This window comes from Zingiber officinale, chromosome 2B (assembly GCF_018446385.1).
Source record: "Zingiber officinale cultivar Zhangliang chromosome 2B, Zo_v1.1, whole genome shotgun sequence".
Classification (NCBI taxonomy): Eukaryota; Viridiplantae; Streptophyta; class Magnoliopsida; order Zingiberales; family Zingiberaceae; genus Zingiber; species Zingiber officinale.
This window is the reverse complement of record NC_055989.1, coordinates 52,054,822-52,076,586: the sequence shown is the minus strand read 5'-3', so window position 1 is coordinate 52,076,586 and position 21,765 is coordinate 52,054,822.

The following is a 21,765-nucleotide window of genomic DNA, read 5'->3' as shown; positions in this document are numbered from 1 at the left end:
AGCATAACATAATCGTATCTAATCATGGCATATCATCATAAGGAGTCATGACATATCATACACATGAACATATCATGGAACATAACATAATCATATCTAACCATGACATATAAATCATCATAAGGAGTCATGGCATATCATACGCATGAACATATCATGGAACATAACATAATCATATCTAACCATGGCATATAAATGATCATAAGGTATATGCATATGATTTTGAAAAACATGTATCCGAAAAACATGTGTATGTCTCATGATCTTTAAAAAAACCATTTCTTATTACATATATACTTAAACATAATCTCAACTTAAAGGGGATCCCGGCTATGTACCACTTACATATTGCGCGCAACCTATGCAGGTCCAATGTAGCAAGTCTTGAACCCTACAAGGCAACATACTAGGCCCGAGTCTTACTCCATCGACCTAGGGGCACTTAGGAGCCCATCCCTAACGAGGCCCGAGTCTTATTCCATCGATCCCGGGGCGCTTATGGAGCCCACCCTTGGTACAAGCCATATAAAGTAAAGTACATGTCATACTTATACATATCATACATCATAAAAGCATGCATCACTTAGGCACACATCATATCATAAAAGTATGCATCACTTAGGCATACATCATGTCATAAAAGTATGCATCACTTAGGCATACATCATATCATAAAGGTATGCATCACTTAGGCATACATCATGTCATAAAGGTATGCATCACTTAAGCATACATCATACCATAAAAGTATGCATCACTTAGGCATACATCATGTCATAACAATATGCATCACTTAGGCATAGATCATCAAAACATGCATATCTTAAGCATAAAGCATATCATCAAGCATGCATAATTTAACCACATAGCATATCATGAAAGCATGCATATTTTAAGCACTAAACATAGCATCAAAGCATGCATAATTTAACCACATAGCATATCATGAATGCATGCATATTTTAAGCACTAAACATAGCATCAAAGCATGCATAATTTAACCACATATCATAACATAAGCATGCATATTTTCAGCTCATATCATATCACCAAAGCATGTAAGATTTACCCACATATCATAACATAAAACATGCATATTTTGAACTCATAACATATCGTAGAAATTCTCATCTGGTATAGCTCACAAGCATACATGTCTAAGCATAAAAGTATATCATGTGCTCATCCAATCATAAGGAACAATGTAACATGATTAATTTGGGTACTAAGCTTCCTAATCCTTTGAGTTCTTATCATGGCCGAAACCCTCTTAGGTGCCCATTTAGGTTTTAAACACATCCAAGCATGTAGAACCTAATTCATTCACATATCATTTTCATAGGAAGTATCATAAACAAGGTTTACTTGGACTCTAAGTTCTCGAAGTCCTTAAACCTCATTTGGCCGAATCTTAACAAGTGTGAAACAAGGTTCTAAAGGACATAAAGCATGGAAACCTTAACCATATTTATAGCATTCATTTCAAGGAATATGGTAAGCACCATTGAGTTAGTTCCTAAATTCTTTAAGCCCTTAAATTTATGTCTTGGCCGAAACTTACAAGTACTCATTTAGGTTTTCAAGCAAGCATACAAGCATGTGAACTTATTCCAACATCATGTATAAATTTATAAATGGCAGTGGTCATGGCCGAAACTTCCCTTAGCATCAATTTAGGTCACTAACAACATATAGCATGTGAATTTTTAGCTTTCTACATTTCATATTTCATGGAGAGTGACATGAGCATGTTCAATGTAAGTTCTAGGGTTTCTAAGGCATGTATCCCTTTATGGACGAGACTTTAAGGTGTCCATTTGAATCATAGTTAAATATATAAGCATGTGAACACAATCAACATGTTATCTCAATTTCATAAGAAGCATCTTCAACACATGAGGTCTAAATTTTAGGGTTTCTAGGTCTTTAAACCTTACATGGCTGAACCTCATCAAGCATAGAATTTGTTCAAATGGCATAAAAGCATAGCAAGTCATAACACATTTCATAACATGTATAAAAGTCAAGCACTATAAGCATACATTTAAATTGTGTCTTAGGTTTCCTAGGTTTTTCCTTTCTTTATCTCATAGCATATGTGTTGGCAGAAACCTTCCAAGTATTTAAACTAGGTTTTAGGTGGCCTAAAGTATGGAAAACCTAAACAAGTTTTATGGCAAAAATATCAAAGAACTATACATATAAGTTTGGTTCACAACAAGCTAGGACCCTTGTGGTCATAATTATCATATATCATGCAACCAATTTTCCTATACTCTAATTAAGCATGGGAGCATTTAAACAACTTTCATATCTTATTATCATGGAGGTTTTGAGCATGTTAAAAATATGTTTAAGATATTCTAAGCCATCCACCTTACCATGGCCGAAACATTAAGAGTGGTGTTCATGAGTTTCTATCAACATACAAGCATGCAACTTCTTTAAGAAACTCTATATTCTATCATATAAACATGGTGAGTTTAAATCCAAAGTATTCCTAACCCTAAACCCTTCCTTGGCCGAAACTTATGTGTGGAATACTTTTGGTTCCAAGTAACCTTCAAGTATGAAACAATAAAAGATACTTAACCATTTATTTAGAGGGTTTTGTGCAAGTTAGGTAAACAAATAAATTCCCTAGCCCTTATAAAACCTTTTTGGCCGAAATTCTAGGGTTAGATACATCTCTAATCCAACATCACATATATATAAAAATATGAGAGGAAACCTTCTTACAAAGCATAGAAAAATTATCATGAATCAAGGATTATTTTAAACATTCCTAGGATCACAAGTCCTTCCTTTGGCCGAATTTTTCACAACTTTGTTCTAGGTTCTAAAATCCTCATAAAATCCACAAACACATCAAAACTACTTGTACCACAGGTGAGGGGATACTTACATCCTTTTTGCTTGTGGTTCTAAAGTGTGGTGATGGAAGAAGAGGTCTCTTCTTCTTGTTCTCCTCCTTTGATTTCCCTTGGTAGCCTTCCTTGTATTCTAGGAGGAACCTTGTTTTTGGGGGCCAAAAATGGAGGAGAGGGGGCTGAGGTTGTCGGTGATGGGGAGGAGAGAATGAGAGAAATGAGAGAAAAATAAAATCTTCTCTTTACATACTCTCTTTTATGTTAAGGGGGAAGAGGTAGCAAAATTGGTTTTTGCTTTCCTTCTCCCTTAGCCCCTTTTTTTCATTTTTCTTTTTATTTTATTTATTTATTTGTTCTCATCATTCATGATGAAACAAGGGGGAATGAATCCCCTTAATTCCCCTCTTTAAGTCACAGCAAAAGAAGAAGAAGAGGGAGAGAAAAGAAGGAAGGCAAGTTGCCTTTCTCTTGCTCTTTTCTTGTTTTCTTTTGGCTAGCTTTTACTCTCACCCTTATCATGAGTTTCCCTCCTTTGCTATCAATATGTTATTCCTATCCCAACTGGTTATTACCCATTAATCCTATCATTTACATCATGAGAGGTTCAAGGTTCAATCCTTGACCACTCCCTATTTTTTTTTATTTCTTTTTGGTTCATCATTCTACTAATATTTTTCTAAGGCAAGTTCATCATTCTCATATTTATCTTAAAATCTTAGTGGGTATTACAACTTAAGGAACTTAGAACCCAAACTAAATATGCTTAAGTGGTTCCTTATGAAATATGATATGATATGAACTTAAGGTTTACATGTTTGCATGTTATTTAGAACTTGTTTGCTCTACATGAAAGGTTTTGGCCATGAAGAATTTGAAACCTAGGAGGGCTTAAAAATTTAGGTTAACATGCTTATGACCTTTATTATGCTAGTATGAGAAGATATCATGAGATTTTTATATTTGTATGTTGTCTAGATATCATGCCTCTATTCATGACTTTCGGCCATATGGGTTTAGTGACCTTGATGTACCTCACATGTTATGAATGAATCAAAAGATGTTATTTAATGATTCCATGAATGGTTATGTCTTTTATGATAAGTGATATGCTCTCTTATGTATGCTTATGATCCATGTATGTGCTATGTGCTCAATCATGCATGCTTTAGGATATGATAAAAATGATATGTTCATTATGCAAGCTTACGATTCATGCATGTGCTGTGTGCCCAAATATGCATGCTTATGATATGCTAAGTGATGATGTATGCTATGATTCATGCATGTGTTGTGTGCCCAAAAAAAAATGCATGTTTTATGATATGTCAAGAAACATGATATGCATGTAAGAATAAGAACTACGATATGTATGACATACTACTTTACTTTATGTATGGCTTGTACCAAGGGTGGGCTCCATAAGCGCCCCGGGGTCGATGGACTAAGAAATGAGCCTCGTTAGGGATGGGCTCCTAAATGCCCCTAGGTCGATGGACTAAGAAACGGGCCTAGTATGTATGCCTTGTAGGGTTCAAGACTTGCTACCTTGGACCTACATAGGACGCGCGCATTTATGTATGTGGTACAAGTCGGGGCCCCAAACATGTTGAGATTATGTTTAAGTATGTATTGTATAAGTTTTCAAATGACATGTTGCATATGTTGCATGATATATGTTTAGGAATTTACCATGCTTATACTTTATGATTATGCCATGATACTTTATGTTATGTTATGATATGCCATGATATGCTCTTGACATGATACATTTGTCTTTATGCCTTATGACTTATGTTTTTAATATGCTTTACGATTTTTGTGAGTAGGAAAGGAACTTACTGAGCCATGAGTGCTCACAGCTTACTTTCTTGTACCACAGATAAAGGCAAGAAATGGATGTACTAGGGGAGCAGCAAGAGGGGCTAGAAGGATGTGTGCGGTAGTGGACTGGCTAAAAGAAATGACCTGCTTTTATTCAATAAGAAATTTACCATGTTGATGTTTTTACCTTATGACTCCATGACCTTAAGTATGTATTTGGGTATTTAAGACTCAAAAATATGATCGGTATGCTATGTGGTCCTTTTATATCTATGGTGAATTTTTAAGTAATAAAATGTTTTTTTAATTCTCTAAGTAAGACTTCCGCTGTGTTAAGTATGTATGTGTCACAAGGTAACCCCCGTCGCCTTAGCAGGAGGGGCGGGGCGTTACACCCTCACCGCCGAACCCCTCTCTCCCGCACCCTCTCTTCATGCCCAAGCCAAGGAAGACTAGGGTTCCGTTCCAAGGGTTCCAAGGACACTTCCCGGCGACGACTCTAGCACGAGAACGCTCCCCTCCGCGAGAAGAGCAAGTGGAAGCGAGAGAACCGTCGAGAAGATCGTCTCCACCAGAAAACTAGCGACTAGATTCATAAGAAAACTAGCGCAAGAGGTAAGAAACCCCTCACCTGCAGTATAAGTAGCTTTCGTGTGATTTCATGCTTTAGGTTAGTAGTTTATGGATTTTTTTGGCGCATAGGGTGTGCAATAGCGCACGCCAAGTGCTCAATAGTATGTTCAACACAATTAAAATGTGACTTAGGCATTTGAATAGTTAGCTAAATGTGATAGAAGCATTTATTTAGTATATGCAGCTTTAGTACAACTTATATGGGACTACGATCCAATGGGTGGGCTCCCACAGTCGCCTCTAGGTTCAGATAACCTAGAAATAGCAAGATAAGAAAATTTAACTATAACCAATATTTTATTTTAGCAGTGGCACTGTACTGGATCAGATATCCATTGGGTTAGACTCCCACAGTCGTCCCTTGGTTTAGATAACCTAGTAAACCCTACTAAATTCGGGACTTGCAAACCCGGGTCTAATTAGGGATGCGCGCATAGCAAGTACAGTTGCCGGGCCCAAACAGCAGTATGATTATTATTTTAATCTATCTATGATAAATAGTTTTCAAAAACTTCACAAATCGTTATGTGATTGCAGTACAGCTTTAGCATTAGCTTAGAATTAGTTCAGTTCAGTTTGTTTGTATCAGTTCAGTTTTCTATTGATATCATATGATAGCTTATGTTAGCACTTGTTGCCATGACTAGTTTGTTTGTATGCCATGCTATGTTTTTACCTGTTCAGCATATATTTCAAATAGCATGTTTCCAAATCATAAATTGCATCGTATGCATGTTTTGTGAGGTAGATGGTTTCTTACTAAGCGAAAGTTTACAGATACTCTTTCCTTATACTGCAGATAAAGGTAAAGGAAAGATGGACTAGCGGAGGCTGGAGGGCAATGCAATGAAGATGTGTGTGGAAGGAACCTGGAATAAAGACCTTGGAAGAACTAGAACATTTAAGAACTTAGTGTTTCTTATCATGTTACTCTTTGCTTATTTAGTTATCTAAGTGCATGGAATTATAGAAAATCTGCTTAGATTGTTAGTGATCATGTTTAGGATCTTAGTTATGTGTTATTAGTATGTTTCCAGCTAATATTGAACTCTTGTAGGTAAGTTTGGCACGAAACAGTGCTTAAATCAGAGTTTTACTGCGAAATCAGAAACCCCAATCGATCAGTGGATCGATTGGGGGCCCTCAGTCGATAAGTGGATCGATTGGGAGCCTAGTTCTGCGAACAATAAGCTTCTGGATCGATCATCCGATCGATCCAGTCGCATTTTGTCGCGAACAGTAAGCTCCTGGATCGATCAGCAGATCGATCCAATCGCATTATGTCGTGAACAGAGAGTTTGGGGATCAATCGTTCGATCGATCGGGGAAATCGCTCCCACAACAGAGAGCTCTGGAATCGATCAATGGATCGATTGGCCAGTCTGGATCGATCAGCCGATCGATCCAGAATATTAACCCGAGCACAGTAGCCATCGGAATCGATCCACGGATCGATTCAACAGCTTGCAATCGATTGAGTTCAATCTAGATCGATTGGGAAGCAAGGTTTCGACCAGGAACCCTTGTAATTCAGTTCCTTGACCATAGGGGATGTAGGATATGCCATGTATACCTTAAATTGCACCCCTCAGTACATGTAGGAACAAGAATTTGTGTTAGCTTAGCAAAGTTTTAAATTGGTATAGTTTTCCGCACCTAGACTTAGTAATGGTCATGGATATAGCTTAGCACAGCATAATGTGACGATCCGGCCTTATAGCCTAGCCAGTAGAAGGCGGGTCGTTACAGAGTGATATCAGAGCAAAGTTCCATACTTCCTACACACACATCAGTATTGAACCTGCAGCTTCCAAGTAAGAATACCTCTCACTTTGTTATGTTATTGCTTCCATGTTTGTAGATAACTAAAGTATGTTCATCTGTGATAGTAACTAACATGATAGTATTAGCTATGTAAACATGATGCTTTAGTTATGTATGTCCTTTGTTCCTTTAGAAATGGCACGAGGACGCCCAGCGAGAAGGGCACCAGTTACTGAGCCCCAGCATGAGGCAGTAGTGGCTCAGTTATAGAAGCTACTAGCAGAACAACAACAGGAGATAGCCACCTTAAAGGCTAATTAGGATAATACTCCCACTGTCACCCCGGAACCAAACATACCAACCCCAGTAGTTATAGAGGTTCCACCAGTCCAGCCTACAGCACCAGTAGCACCAGCAGCAAGAAAAGGAGCACAAGAGATTCTGAAGTGAGAAGTTCAAGCCCCGAACTTCTCTACTTTTGTTTAAAGCATTTACTTTAGCTACTTTGGAAAGCCTGAAGTGAAGTGCCTTGACAGGAGATGCACGTATGTGGTGGGAGAGAATTAGAGCGAAGCGCCCAGTGAACCAGATGACATGGGCCGACTTCGAGAAAGAATTCTTCGAGGAGTTCTTTCACATGCGGGTCACAAACCGCCACTATGACGAGTTCACTGAGTTTCGTCAGGGCAACCTATCAGTTGAGGAAGCCGTGAAGAAATTCAATTGATTGGCTCGTCTATGCCCCGAACTAGTCAGCACAGAAAAAGAATGAGTCCGAGTGATGCTTAAAATGCTGAGGCCGGAAATAGCAATGAACGTGGCTGGCGGCGTTCATAGGCCGTAAACCACCGAAAAACTAGTCAGCAGTGCTCTGACTACGGAGCACTACCAGAACCATATCAAGCAGCAGAAGCAAGTCCTCACAGAGTCCAAAGGGCAAGGAGGCTCAAGTACTCAGAAACAACAGGGCTACAGCTCTAACTGGAAAGGGAACTCCGGCAACAAGCATAAACCAGGGAGTTACCCAAAGGGAGGACCAACTAGCAAACAGCCTAGTTACCCCAAATGTGCTACTTGTGGGAAATTTCACCCAGGAGTTTGTCGCAAGGGCACACGAGGATGCTTTGAATGTGGACAGGAAGGGCATATGGCTAAGCAGTGCCCGAACAAGACTAGTCTTCCTATACCACAATCGATTCAGTATGGAGGCTAGCCAGCTCAGTTACATCAGATGCAGGCCGCTCTAGATGGTCCACACATCAGCCAGGGCAGATTAGAAGTCCCTCCAGCTATGACCAATGGGAGGATCTACTGACTCACCAGAGAGGACGTAGCAAATGCTTCGACAGTTGTTACAGGTCAGATTAGTATTTTAAAGTAAAGTACAACTGTCTTATTCGATACTGGTGCAACCCAATCTTATATATCCAGGGCATTTGCCGAGAAACTAGCAATACCTCCAGAGGTACTCCGTGGTCAGTTTTTGACAACGCTACCTTCGGGAGAAATTATGGCATCTACGCACTGGCCTAGAGCAGTGCCAGTCATTATAGCAGACAGAGAGCTGTTTGGCGATCTGATAGTGCTAGATATGGCTGACTACGATGTCATCATGGGAATGGACTTCCTGATCAAGTACGATGCTTCGATAGAGTGTCGTAAACAGAAAGTTATATTCCAACCCGAAGCAGGAGTGCAGTTTGAGTACAATGGAGAACCAAAGAGAAAAGCGAAGAAATTTCTCTCAGCTCTGAAGGCACAGAAATTGTTAGATTCAAGATGTACGGGATTTTTAGCGCATGTAGTCAATGCCAGTCGGGACAAGGACCAACAGCTAGCAGAGGTTCGAGTCGTATGTGACTACCCAGCAGTCTTCCTTGAAGAGTTACTAGGCCTAGCACCAGACAGGGAGATTGAATTCGAGATAGAACTCGTTCCCGGCACAAATCCAATCTCCAAGGTACCTTATCGCATGGCTCCAGCAGAACTGAAAGAACTTCAGGAGCAATTACAGGAGCTGCTTGACAAAGGTTTCATACGCCCTAGTCACTCACCCTGGGGAGCGCCTGTATTGTTCGTGAAGAAGAAGGACGGGAGCATGCGCCTGTGCATAGACTACCGGGCACTGAACCAAGTCACCATCAAGAACATGTATCCTCTTCCCAGAATATATGACCTGTTCGATCAGTTAAAGGGAGCAGCAGTGTTGTCTAAGATAGACCTCAGATCAGGTTATCATCAGGTGAAAGTTAAAGAAGGGGATATACCCAAGACAGCATTCAGGACCAGATACGGACACTATGAGTTAGTAGTCATGCCCTTTGGCATGACAAACGCTCCAACTACTTTCATGGACCTCTTGAATAGAGTATTCAGAGAATACTTAGATAAGTTCGTTATCGTGTTCATCGATGACATTCTTATCTATTCAGGAACTCAGGAAGAACACGCAGAGCACCTGAAAATAATATTGCAGACTCTTCAGCAGAACCAGCTGTACGCCAAGTTCACGAAATGTGAATTTTGGTTAGATCAGGTGTCTTTCCTGGGTCACATCATCTCAAAGGATGGTATCATGGTAGACCCCAGAAAAATAGAAGCTGTGAGTGTCTCGAAAAGACCTAAGAATGTCAGTGAAATCAGAAGCTTTTTGGGACTAGCGGGTTATTACAGAAAGTTTGTAGAGGACTTCTCCAGAATAGCCTCCCCACTGACAGCTCTTACCAGAAAGAACAGAAAATTTCAGTGGACAGAGGACTGTGAGAACAGCTTCAGCGAGCTCAAATTTTGACTCTACCAGAAAACGCAGACAGGTTTGATATTTATAGTGATGCCTCCAAGTTGGGACTAGGAGCAGTACTGATGCAAAATGGCAAGGTGATCGCCTATGCCTCCAGACAACTCAAGGATTATGAGAGGAACTACCCTACTCATGACCTCAAGCTTGCAGCAGTAGTGTTCGCTCTCAAAATTTGGAGACATTACTTGTATGGAGCTCAGTGCAGAGTGTATACAGATCATCAGACTCTGAAGTACTTCTTCACTCAGAAAGATTTGAATATGCGACAGCGCAGATGGCTAGAGCTGGTCAAAGATTATGACATAGACATTCTCTACCATCCAGGAAAAGCCAATAAGGTGGCAGACGCACTTAGCAGAAAGTCCGATGTTACCTTACTATCCCTAGCAGCCATGTCACCACCCCTACAGAAAGAGATTACAGATTTTGGTCTCAAACTCATAGTGGGACAGCTCTCTACTATGACATTAGCGTCTAACCGGCTTGGTGACATCCAGACGGCTCAGGAACAGGATCCTGAAATTCAGAAAATCAAGCAAGGGTTAGCAGAATCAGAAAGTAGAGAATTCAGAGTGTCCGACAGTGGGGTATTATACTTCGGTGACAGACTCTGTGTTCCAGATCAGGAGGAACTAAAGAGGAAGATTTTAGATGAGGCTCACATGACTCCTTATGCGATGCATCCAGGTTCCACCAAGATGTACCAGGACTTGAAGAAACGTTTTTGGTGGCCTGGGATGAAAAGAGATATCGCTAGATATGTTAGCACCTGTCTAACTTGTCAGAGGGTCAAGGTAGAACATCAGAGACCAGGAGGAGTTCTGCAGCCTATTCAGATCCCAGAATGGAAGTGGGAAGACATTTCTATGGATTTTATAGTGGGGCTACTCAGAACCACGAGTGGTTTCGATGCCATCTGGGTAATAGTCGGCAGGTTGACTAAATCAGCCCACTTCTTAGCTATCAGGATATCCTACTCCATGGAATAGCTAGCTCAGTTGTATCTCAAGGAGATCGTCAGACTACATGGAGTCCCACGGACCATTATTTCAGACAGAGACAGTCGGTTCACCTCTCACTTCTGCTATGGGCACTAAGTTAAAGTTCAGCACAGCTTTCCATCCTCAGACAGATGGTCAGACGGAGCGAGTAAATCAGGTACTCGAAGATATGCTCCGAGCATGTGCCCTAGACTTCAAGGGAAGTTGGTGCAAATATCTGAGTTTAGCAGAATTTGCATACAACAATAGCTATCAGGCCACTATCGGTATGGCACCTTACGAGGCTCTCTATGGGCGGAGGTGTAGATCTCCCATCTGCTGGTATGAGAGTGGTGAACAGAAAGAACTAGAACTTCAGACAGATCTAGTAGCAGATACCACGGCAGCCATACAGCACAGCTCAGAGCCGCCAGAAAAGCTATGCTGATACACGTCGCAGACCTTTAGAGTTTTCAGTTGGGGATTCAGTGTTCCTCAGAGTAGCTCCCATGAAGGGAGTAATGCATTTTGGGAAGAAGGGCAAGTTGAGTCCCAGATATGTGGGACCATACCTTATCACTAGGAGAGTTGGCAAGGTAGCATATGAGCTAGAGCTACCACAGGAGATGTCAGCCATCCATAATGTATTTCATGTCTCTATGCTGAAGAAGCATATCCCAGATGCCACCCAAGTGATTGAGCCCCAGTCGGTACCAGTCCGCGAAGACCTCAGCAATGACAGTCGGCCTATTCAGATAATAGACCGAGCAGTTAAGAAATTGCGGAAAAAAGAGATACCATTAGTAAAAGTTATTTGGCAAAGTCACATAGCAGAAGAGGCAACTTGGGAGACAGAAGTACCTAGAGTTATTCTAAGTTCGAGGACAAACTTTTTATAAGGTATGGGGGATTGTAACACCCGAAAATTCTCAAAATACTTTTATAAATATCCTAGTATTTTTCTGGAATTTTAGGATATTTTTACAGAATTTTTAGGGTAGAAGAAGTAGCAAAAATAAATAGAATCGTAAAATAGCCTACGTAGGAATTGAACCCGAGACCTATTGGGTCCTACGACTTATGGTGGATTCTAGTAATCAAGTGAACCCAGCAGGACCGTGCTGAAAGGAAAGGGGAACAATTATATTTATATTTGAGTTGAGCCGAATTACCCACTTAATATAAATAGGGATTTTAAGTGAGGAGTTATAATTTTGATCAGGATTCTTTCTCCTCAAACCCTCACCGCCGAACCCCTCTCTCCCGCACCCTCTCTTCACGCCCAAGCCAAGGAAGACTAGGGTTCCGTTCCAAGGGTTCCAAGGACACTTCCCGGCGACGACTCCGGCACGAGAACGCTCCCCTCCGCGAGAAGAGCACGTGGAAGCGAGAGAACCGTCGAGAAGATCGTCTCCACCGGAAAACTAGTGACTAGATTCGTAAGAAAACTAGCGCAGGAGGTAAAAAACCCCTCACCTACAGTATAAGTAGCTTTCGTGTGATTGCATGTTTTAGGTTAGTAGTTTATGGATTTTTTTGGCGCATAGGGTGTGCAATAGCGCATGCCAAGTGCTCAATAGTATGTTCAGCACAATTAAAATGCGACTTAGGCATTTTAATAGTTAGTTAAATGCGATAGAAGCATTTATTTAGTATATGCACCTTTAGTACAGCTTATATGGGACTACGATCCAATGGGTGGGCTCCCACAGTCGCCTCTAGGTTTAGATAACCTAGCTCTAGGTTCAGATAACCTAGAAATAGCAACATAAGAAAATTTAACTATAACCAGTATTTTATTTTAGCAGTGGCACTGTACTGGATCAGATATCCATTGGGTTGGACTCCCACAATCGTCCTTAGGTTTAGATAACCTAGTAAACCCTACTAAATTCGGGACTTGCAAACCCCGGTCTAGTTAGGGATGCGCGCATAGCAAGTATAGTTGCCTGACCCAAACAACAGCATGATTATTATTTTAATCTATCTATGATAAATAGTTTTAAAAAACATCACAAATAGTTATGTGATTGCAGTACAGCTTTAGCATTAGCTTAGAATTAGTTCAGTTCAGTTTGTTTGTATTAGTTCAGTTTTCTATTGATAGCTTATGTTAGCACTTGTTGCCATGACTAGTTTGTTTGTATGCCATGCTATGTTTTTACCTGTTCAGCATATATTTCAAATAGCATGTTTCCAAATCATAAATTTCATCGTATGCATGTTTTGTGAGGTAGATGGTTTCTTACTAAGCGAAAGCTTACAGATACTCTTTCCTTATACTGCAGATAAAGGTAAAGGAAAGATGGACTAGCGGAGGCTGGAGGGCAATGCGATGAAGATATGTGTGGAAGGAACCTGGAATAAAGACCTTGGAAGAACTAGAACATTTAAGAACTTAGTGTTTCTTATCATGTTACTCTTTGCTTATTTAGTTATCTAAGTGCATGGAATTATAGAAAATCTGCTTAGATTGTTAGTGATCATGTTTAGGATCTTAGTTATGTGTTATTAGTATGTTTCCAGCTAATATAGAACTCTTGTAGGTAAGTTTGGCACAAAACAGTGCTGAAATCAGAGTTTTGCTGCGAAATCAGAAACCCCAATCGATCAGTGGATCGATTGGGGGCCCTTAGTCGATCAGTGGATCGATTGGGAGCCTGGTTCTGCGAACAGTAAGCTTCTGGATCGATCATATGATTGATCCAGGCGCATTCTGTCGCGAACAGTAAGCTCCTGGATCGATCAGCCGATCGATCCAATAGCATTCTGTCGCGAACAGAGAGTTTGGGGATCGATCGTTCGATCGATCGGGGAAATCGCTCCCGCGAACAGAGAGCTCTAGAATCAATCAATGGATCGATTGGCCAGTCTGGATCGATCAGCCGATCGATCAAGAATATTAACCCGAGCATAGTAGCCATCGGAATTGATCCACGGATCGATTCAACAGCTTGCAATCGATTGAGTTCAATCTGGATCGATTGGGAAGCAAGGTTTCGGCCAGGAACCCTTGTAATTCAATTCCTTGACCATAGGGGATGTAGGATATGCCATGTATACCTTAAATTGCATCCCTCAGTACATGTAGGAACAAGAATTTGTGTTAGCTTGGCAAAGTTTTAAATTGGTACAGTTTTCCGCACCTAGACTTAGTAATGGTCATGGATATAGCTTAGCACAGCATAATGTGACGGTCCGGCCTTATAACCTAGCCAGTAGAAGGCTGGTCGTTACAGAGTGGTATCAGAGCAAAGTTCCATACTTCCTACACACACATCAACATTGAACCTGCAACTTCCAAGTAAGAATACCTCTCACTTTGTTATGTTATTGCTTTCATGTTTGTAGATAACTAAAGTATGTTCATCTGTGATAGTAACTAACATGATAGTATTAGCTATGTAAACATGATGCTTTAGTTATGTATGTCCTTTGTTCCTTTAGAAATGGCACGAGGACGCCCAGCGAGAAGGGCAATAGCTACTGAGCCCCAGCATGAGGCAGGCAGTTCAGTGCCTCCCCCAAACCTTACAGCAGTAGTGGCTCAGTTACAGAAGCAACTAGCAGAACAACAACAGGAGATAGCCACCTTAAAGGCTAATTAGGATAATACTCCCACTGTCACCCCGGAACCAAACATACCAACCCCAGTAGTTAATGAGGTTCCACCAGTCTAGCCTACAGCACCAGTAGGCCCAGCAGCAGAGGCAAAGAGAGAAGATTATCTGATCCAGTGGCAGAGAGTCAAGCCCGAGAACTTCTCAGGGATCAGTGAACCATGGGATGCCCAAGTCTGATTCAAAACACTGGATGATTATATTTTGGACTTATTATATCATATTCTTTATAAATAAAGGCATTTTGATTTTGGTTATTATACTTACTTGTATTGGTGCCAAATAAACTAAGTATAATAATGTCCTTGAGTAGACGGTTCTCACCTATATCAATCGGTTAGTTGAACCGATAGTGAGATGATATAGGGAACACTACTCTTAATCATTTCTAGTCGAGTATTAACATTCAGGGACAATGTTAATGCAATAAGACTAGTATGTAGGTCAACTTGATGACTTGATCTCATAAGTCATGGATATAGAGATATCAAGTTGACACATGGGTATACATTAGAGAATGTATACTGAATGACCCGCCATGAGAAAGTATCATGGATCGTTATATGAGTGTCATATACTTTTCTCATGTGGCTATTAGTATGACTACTAGTCCTTAGACCTGAAGTCACCATGGATCCCTACATAAGGAGTTATGTACTTTGGTTTCGTTAAACGTCACCCGTAACTGGGTGGACTATAAAGGCAATTACTGGGTATATAACAAATTATGCAGAGGGATGTGAGTGATGTAGATGGGATCTATCCCTCCTATATGACGGGAGAGACATCGGTATTCTTGATAGAGTGAGACCACGAAGTGCATGGCCATGCCCAAATGAGTCAATATAGGATATTGAGCTCATTTGATTTAGTGAGTCTACTTGGAGTTCAAGATTTAGATTGGTCAGAGGATGACACGGTCTATGCCTCACATTGACCAATCTAGATGTCTAGGATAGAAGGACACTTGTCATATATTGTGAGGAGTCACAATTAGTAGTCACAAGGTGATGTTGGATTTCAACATTCTTGTAACTTGGGTAGTAATGATGTGTTGCTAGATACCGCTCATTACTTATGCTCCTAAATGAGTTTAGGGCATTGCCAACGTTACAAGAACCTATAGGGTCACACACTTAGGACGATTAGATGGAGATTAGGTTCATATGATGAACCAAGAGGATTAGTTTCATTTGATGAATCAAATTTGATTAAAAGTAATCCTAATTGGGCTAACTTGAGTTGGACTCAAGTGGATTCATGTATTCAATGAGTCTAATTTAGATTATGACTCATTAAATCAACTTAATTTAATGAATTAGATTCATTATATTAAGTTGGCTTGAATCAAATGGTTAGATTAGATCAACCATGGAAGTGATTTGGTCAAGTTTGACTTGACTTGAGAGGAAGATTAAAAGTCAAGTTTGACTTGACTTTATGCCACCTCATTGGTGAGTGGGCATTGATGTGGACCAATGATGTTACTCCACATCATCATGGGTGCCACCTCATAGAAGTTACAAAGCCATTTTCTTTAATAGCTTCACATTAATTGCACTTAATGTAATTTTTTGGGAGTTACACAACTTGAAAGTGGTCGGCCACTTTTGAATGGGAATCAAATTGATTTTCCTCATTCAAGTGCATTATTCCTTCCTCTTCCTCTTGGAGCTCTCTTACTCTCCCTCTCCTCTTGTTGCCGTGACCTATCAAGGTGCTAGAACACCTTTGTTTAGGTCTTCTCCACCTAAGTTGTCCGTGTGGATACTTCTAGAGGAGTATCTATCTTGATACTCTTGAGATCCGGCATCGTTTGGACGAGCGGGAATGCGAATGGCTTCGCTTCAAAGGTATAACTCTTTTCATGTAGATCTAGGAGTAGATCTAAGGAGAAACTCGTACTCGTAATTTTTGTTTTAAATCTTTTCTTCGCACGAGATCCGTTGGCTAGGGTGATTCGGGGTTTCCGCGACGCGAAAACGTGGTTTTCGCGGCCCGAAAAATCCAACAGCACAGTAGCCATCGGAATCGATCCACGGATTGATTCAACAGCTTGCAATCGAATGAGTTCAATCTGGATCGATTGGGAAGCAAGGTTTCGACCAGGAACCCTTGTAATTCAGTTCCTTGACCATAGGGGATGTAGGATATGCCATGTATACCTTAGATTGCATCCCTCAGTACATGTTGGAACAAGAATTTGTGTTAGCTTGGCAAAGTTTTAAATTGGTACAGTTTTCCGCACCTAGACTTAGTAATGGTCATGGATATAGCTTAGCACAGCATAATGTGACGGTCTGGCCTTATAGCCTAGCCAGTGGAAGGCGGGTCGTTACACTCTTGGAGCTAGATATTAATTAAATGAGTTGTCAGTAACTCACTTAATTAGTGGACATTCGTAATCTTAAACACAGGGAGACTAACACACTCATGATAAGAAGGAGCCCATAATGTAATTTGGGATTGATGCTTTAGTGCGGTAATAACTCTCTAGTGGAATGAGTTATTATCGATGAACTTGAGTTGTGTGTTCGGGGCGAGCACGGGATACTCAAGCTCATCAGAAGGCCAAAACCAATTTCTCCTCTAGGTCCCTGTTGTAGCCTCAATAAAGCCTCAAGTTCATCCAAAGAAAAGCCTATCTTGGTGTCCAAGAAGGGGCCGGTTCATTGCTTGGTGACTAAGCAATGGCTCGCCACAAATTCTCAAGAAGTGGCCGGCCCTTGCCTTGGGCAAGGGGGCCGGCCACAATATTTAAATTAGGAAGGTTGTTTTTGAATTTTTAAATTTCCTCAGATATTTACAATTTGTAAAAAGAGAGATTTTAAAAATTTATAAAATTTTCCTAATTTAAATTAGGCCACAAAGTTTTAAAAGAGAGTTGTAAAATTTATAAAACTTTCTTTTAAAAAGAAATATTATTAGAGATGGTTTAAATTTTAAAACTTGGTTTTAAATTTTAAAACTTTCCTTTTAATATCCACATTAGAAAAAAAAAAGAGAGTTTGTAAAATTTTATTAGAAGTTTTCTTCTTTTAAAATTTTATAAAAATTTTTTCTTTCTTTCCCTTTTAATAAGTGGCTAGCCACCTTGCTTGGTGCCCAAGCAAGGGGCCGATCAAATAATTAAATATCAATAAATAGTTGTTTAATTAATAAATCAATCTAAGATTGATTAATTAAAAGGAAAGAAAAAGAAAAAATTAAAAGGGAATAGGAATGAGTCTAATTTTTATAAAACTCTTTCCATAATTTTCCGTTGGGAAACTAATATAAAAAGGGGGGAAGGGGAGGCCTTAAAACATAGCAATTGATATTGTGTTGTTGGAGATCTTCAAGTGGCCGGCCCCTCTCCCTCTCTTCCCTTTGCTCTATTTTGCTCCTTTGTGGTGGTGGTGGCCGAATTCTAGAGAAGGAGGAGAAGCTCTCCGGGTGGTGTTCATCTTAGAGGATCGTCGCCCACACGACGTCCAAGAGGAGGCGAGGGATACGACAGAAGATCTCGAGGTTTTTAGCATACAAGGAAGAGATATAACTAGTATTTAATTTCCACATCATACTAGTTAATTTTGTTAGTTAGAGCCCTAAAGCCAATCATTTTTGATGATTGTATGGACTCATATATATCATATTCTTGTATATTAATAAAGGCATTTGTTTGGTTATTATACTTATTTGTATTAGTGCCAAATAGACTAAGTATAATAGCGTCCTTGAGTAGAAGGTTCATACCTATATCAATCGATTAGTTGAATCGATAGTGAGATGATATAGGGAACACTACTCTAAATCATTCTAGTCAAGTATTAACATTCTGGCACAATGTTAATGCAATAAGACTAGCATGTAGGTCAGTTCGATGACTTTATCTCACAAGTCATGGATATAGAGATATCAAGCTGACACATGGGTATACATTGGAGAATGTATACTGAATGACCCGCCATGAGAAAGTATCATGGATCGTTATATAAGTGTCATATACTTTCTCATGTGGCTATTAGTATGACTATTAGTCCTTGGACCTGAAGTCACCATGGATCCCTACATAAGGAGTTATGTACTTTGGTTTCGTCAAACGTCACCCGTAACTGGGTGGACTATAAAGGCAATTACTGGGTATGTAACGAATTATGCAGAGGGATGTGAGTGATGTAGATGGGATCTATCCCTCCCATATGACGGGAGCGACATCGCTATTCTTGATAGAGTGAGACCACTAAGTGCATGGCCATGCCCAAATGAGTCAACATTAGATGTTGAGCTCATTTGATCGAGTGAGCCTACTTGGAGTTCAAGATTTAGATTGATTAGAGGATGACACGGTCTATGCCTCACATTGATCAATCTAGATGTCTAGGATAGAAGGACAATGTCATATATTTTGTGAGGAGTCACAATTGGTAGTCACATGGTGATGTCGGATCTCGACATTCTTGTAACTTGGGTAGTAATGATGTGTTGCAAGATACCGCTCATTACTTATGCTCCTAAATGGGTTTAGGGCATTGCCAACGTTACAAGAACCTATAGGGTCACACACTAAGGACAATTAGATGGAGATTTGGTTCATATGATGAACCAAGAGGATTAGATTCATTTGATGAATCATATTGGATTAAGAGTAATCCAAATTGGGCTAATTGAGTTGGACTCAAGTTGATTCATGTATTTAATGAGTCTAATTTAGATTATGACTCATTAAATCAACTTAATTTAATGAATTAGATTCATTATATTAAGTTGGCTTGAATCATATGGTTGGATTAGATCAACCATAAGAGAGATTTGATCAAGTTTGACTTGATTTGAGAGGAATAGAAAAAGTCATGTTTGACTTGACTTTTTGCCACATCACTAGTGAGTTGGCAAGATGTGGACCAATAGGATTGCTCCACATCATCAATGTGTGCCACCTCATGGAGGTTACAAGCCTCCATAGCATTTAATGTGGCCGGCCCACATTAAATGAGGAGGTTACACTTGTTGCCATGTCATTTAGTGAGGTGGCAAGATGTCGACCAATAGTGTTGATCCACATCATCCTAGAGTGCCACCTCATGGGGGTTACAACTCTTAATGGTCTCCACATTAATTGGAATTAATGTAGGGAGTTACACCTCCAAGATGTGGCCGGCCACTTTATTGGGGAATGAAAAAAAAAATTGATTTTTTCATTCATGTGTGATTAAGTCATCTTCTTCCTCTAGAGCTCTCTCTTCTCCCTCTCCTCCTCTCTTGGCCGAACAAGACAAGGTGCTAGCACACCTTTGTTTGGTCTTCTCCATCAAGGATTGTTCGTGTGGATACTTCTAGAGGACCGTACACTTGACGGTCTAGAGATCCGGCACCTTGGACGAGCGGGAACACGAAGGGCTTCGCTACAAGGGTAATGATCTTAACTTTAGTGTAGATATAAAGTTTTTACAAACTCGTACAAGAAAAAGGTTTTTCAAAAAGTTTTGTTTACGAATCTTTGCACGAGATCCATGGCTTTGGGTAACTCGGGGTTTCCGCGACGTGAAAAAACGGTTTTCGCTGCCCGATGAACCCAACAAATTTTTCTTTGTATAAATACCAAATACAAGAGGCATTCGATTCTTGTTTTTCGAATTTAATTTCGATGTTGTGTTCTTTTTCTTTTTTCCTTGTGATTTGATTGTTCCTTTTGGTTAACCTAGAGTTATATAAGGAAATTAAATATTAACTTTCCTTAAAAGTCTTTGTCTAGTCGGTGGTGGTTGCTCCCATATCCAAGAAGGCCAAGTGCCTCACCATGCAGTATTGGAAGCCAATTTTGGAAACTAATATTTAATTGAATTTATAACCTAGGTTATTTGGGTCAAACGTGTTAAGTTCCGCAGGAGATCCAAATCTAAACCTAAAAGAACATATAAGTTAAACTTGGAATCAAACGTGTTAAGTTCCGCAGGAGATACAAGTTTAACTTAAAAGAACACATGATAGCTAGGAAAGGTTCAGATCATGTACAAAATTTTTGTACAGTGGAGCCATTGGGTTTTCTGAGTAGCAACCAACAATTGGTATTAGAGCCCGGACTGCCAGAAGATTTAATCGCCGACTGTGCACAAGAGTTATGGTCTGATTGAGCCATGTGGGTACAATATTGACCTCGAACAAAGAAAGTGGGGGCTCCTATGTTCATATCAAGAGGACCAGACACCAGGCAGGAAGTCCTAGTTGAGACTAGGCAAAGAAGTCCTAGTAGGTCGGGTGGACCGAGGGGCAGGAAGACCTGGTGGGTCGAGGATCGGACGAGGGAAGCCTATGGTCCTTTGTTTGAGGGGGGGATTGTTGGGGTTGCAAGGTTGCAAACATAGTCCCATATTGGAAACACATGGTAAAGATCATGGGTTTATAAGAGAAAAGATATCTCCATTAGCATGAGGCCTTTTGGGTAGAGCCCAAGAGCAAAACCATAAGGGCTTAGGCCCAAAGTGGATAATATCATGTCATTGTGGAGATATCTAAATTCTTTTCGATCCTACAATTGGTATCAGAGCCAGGGTTTTGCCTCTGTGCATTTGGTATTAGTTTAATTATGCACATGTCATACATAATTTAGGTAGGTTAATAGTAGGATGTGCTAACTTTGTGGATGCAGGATCCAACTATTATGGCTTATAGTTATTATGTGTGTGATTGGACCCTTGGACATGTCAAGGGCATTTATTATGTGTGCATGATTGTATTATAAAATACAGCAGGAGTTGTATTTAGTTTTATTAGGATTTTATTTTTTGATCTAGATACATGTACATTCCTTTTATGGAATATAGGATCGATGGATGTAAATTTTATTTTATGTTCGATCTAGTTTACATGTACATTCCTTCGAGGAATATAGGATCGAAAAATGTAAAATTCTATTTATGTCGCGGATCGAATCTTGCAAGGCGTGGAACCTTTTGAGGATCAGAGTGGCGCAGTGGAACAAGGAGCAAGATGGATGTGACAACTAGACCCGGTGGCAGTGGCCAAAGATGGCAGCAGCTAGGGATGACGACACACGGAGGACAACAATAGATAAAAGCCATAATAGTTGAATATTAGTTTTTCTATTTATTGCTTTTATATTGTGCTATGTGTGAATGTTAGTATACATGTTTAGTAGGCTAGCATCATCAAAATTCCTCACTTTAAATAACTAAGTGGGAGAGGGATTTGTTTTAGTGAATTCTACGGTCTCCATTACTGGTTTGTTAGTGATGCAAACAAACTTGCGCGTTGGCTCTGAGTGCCTTCCTCCACAT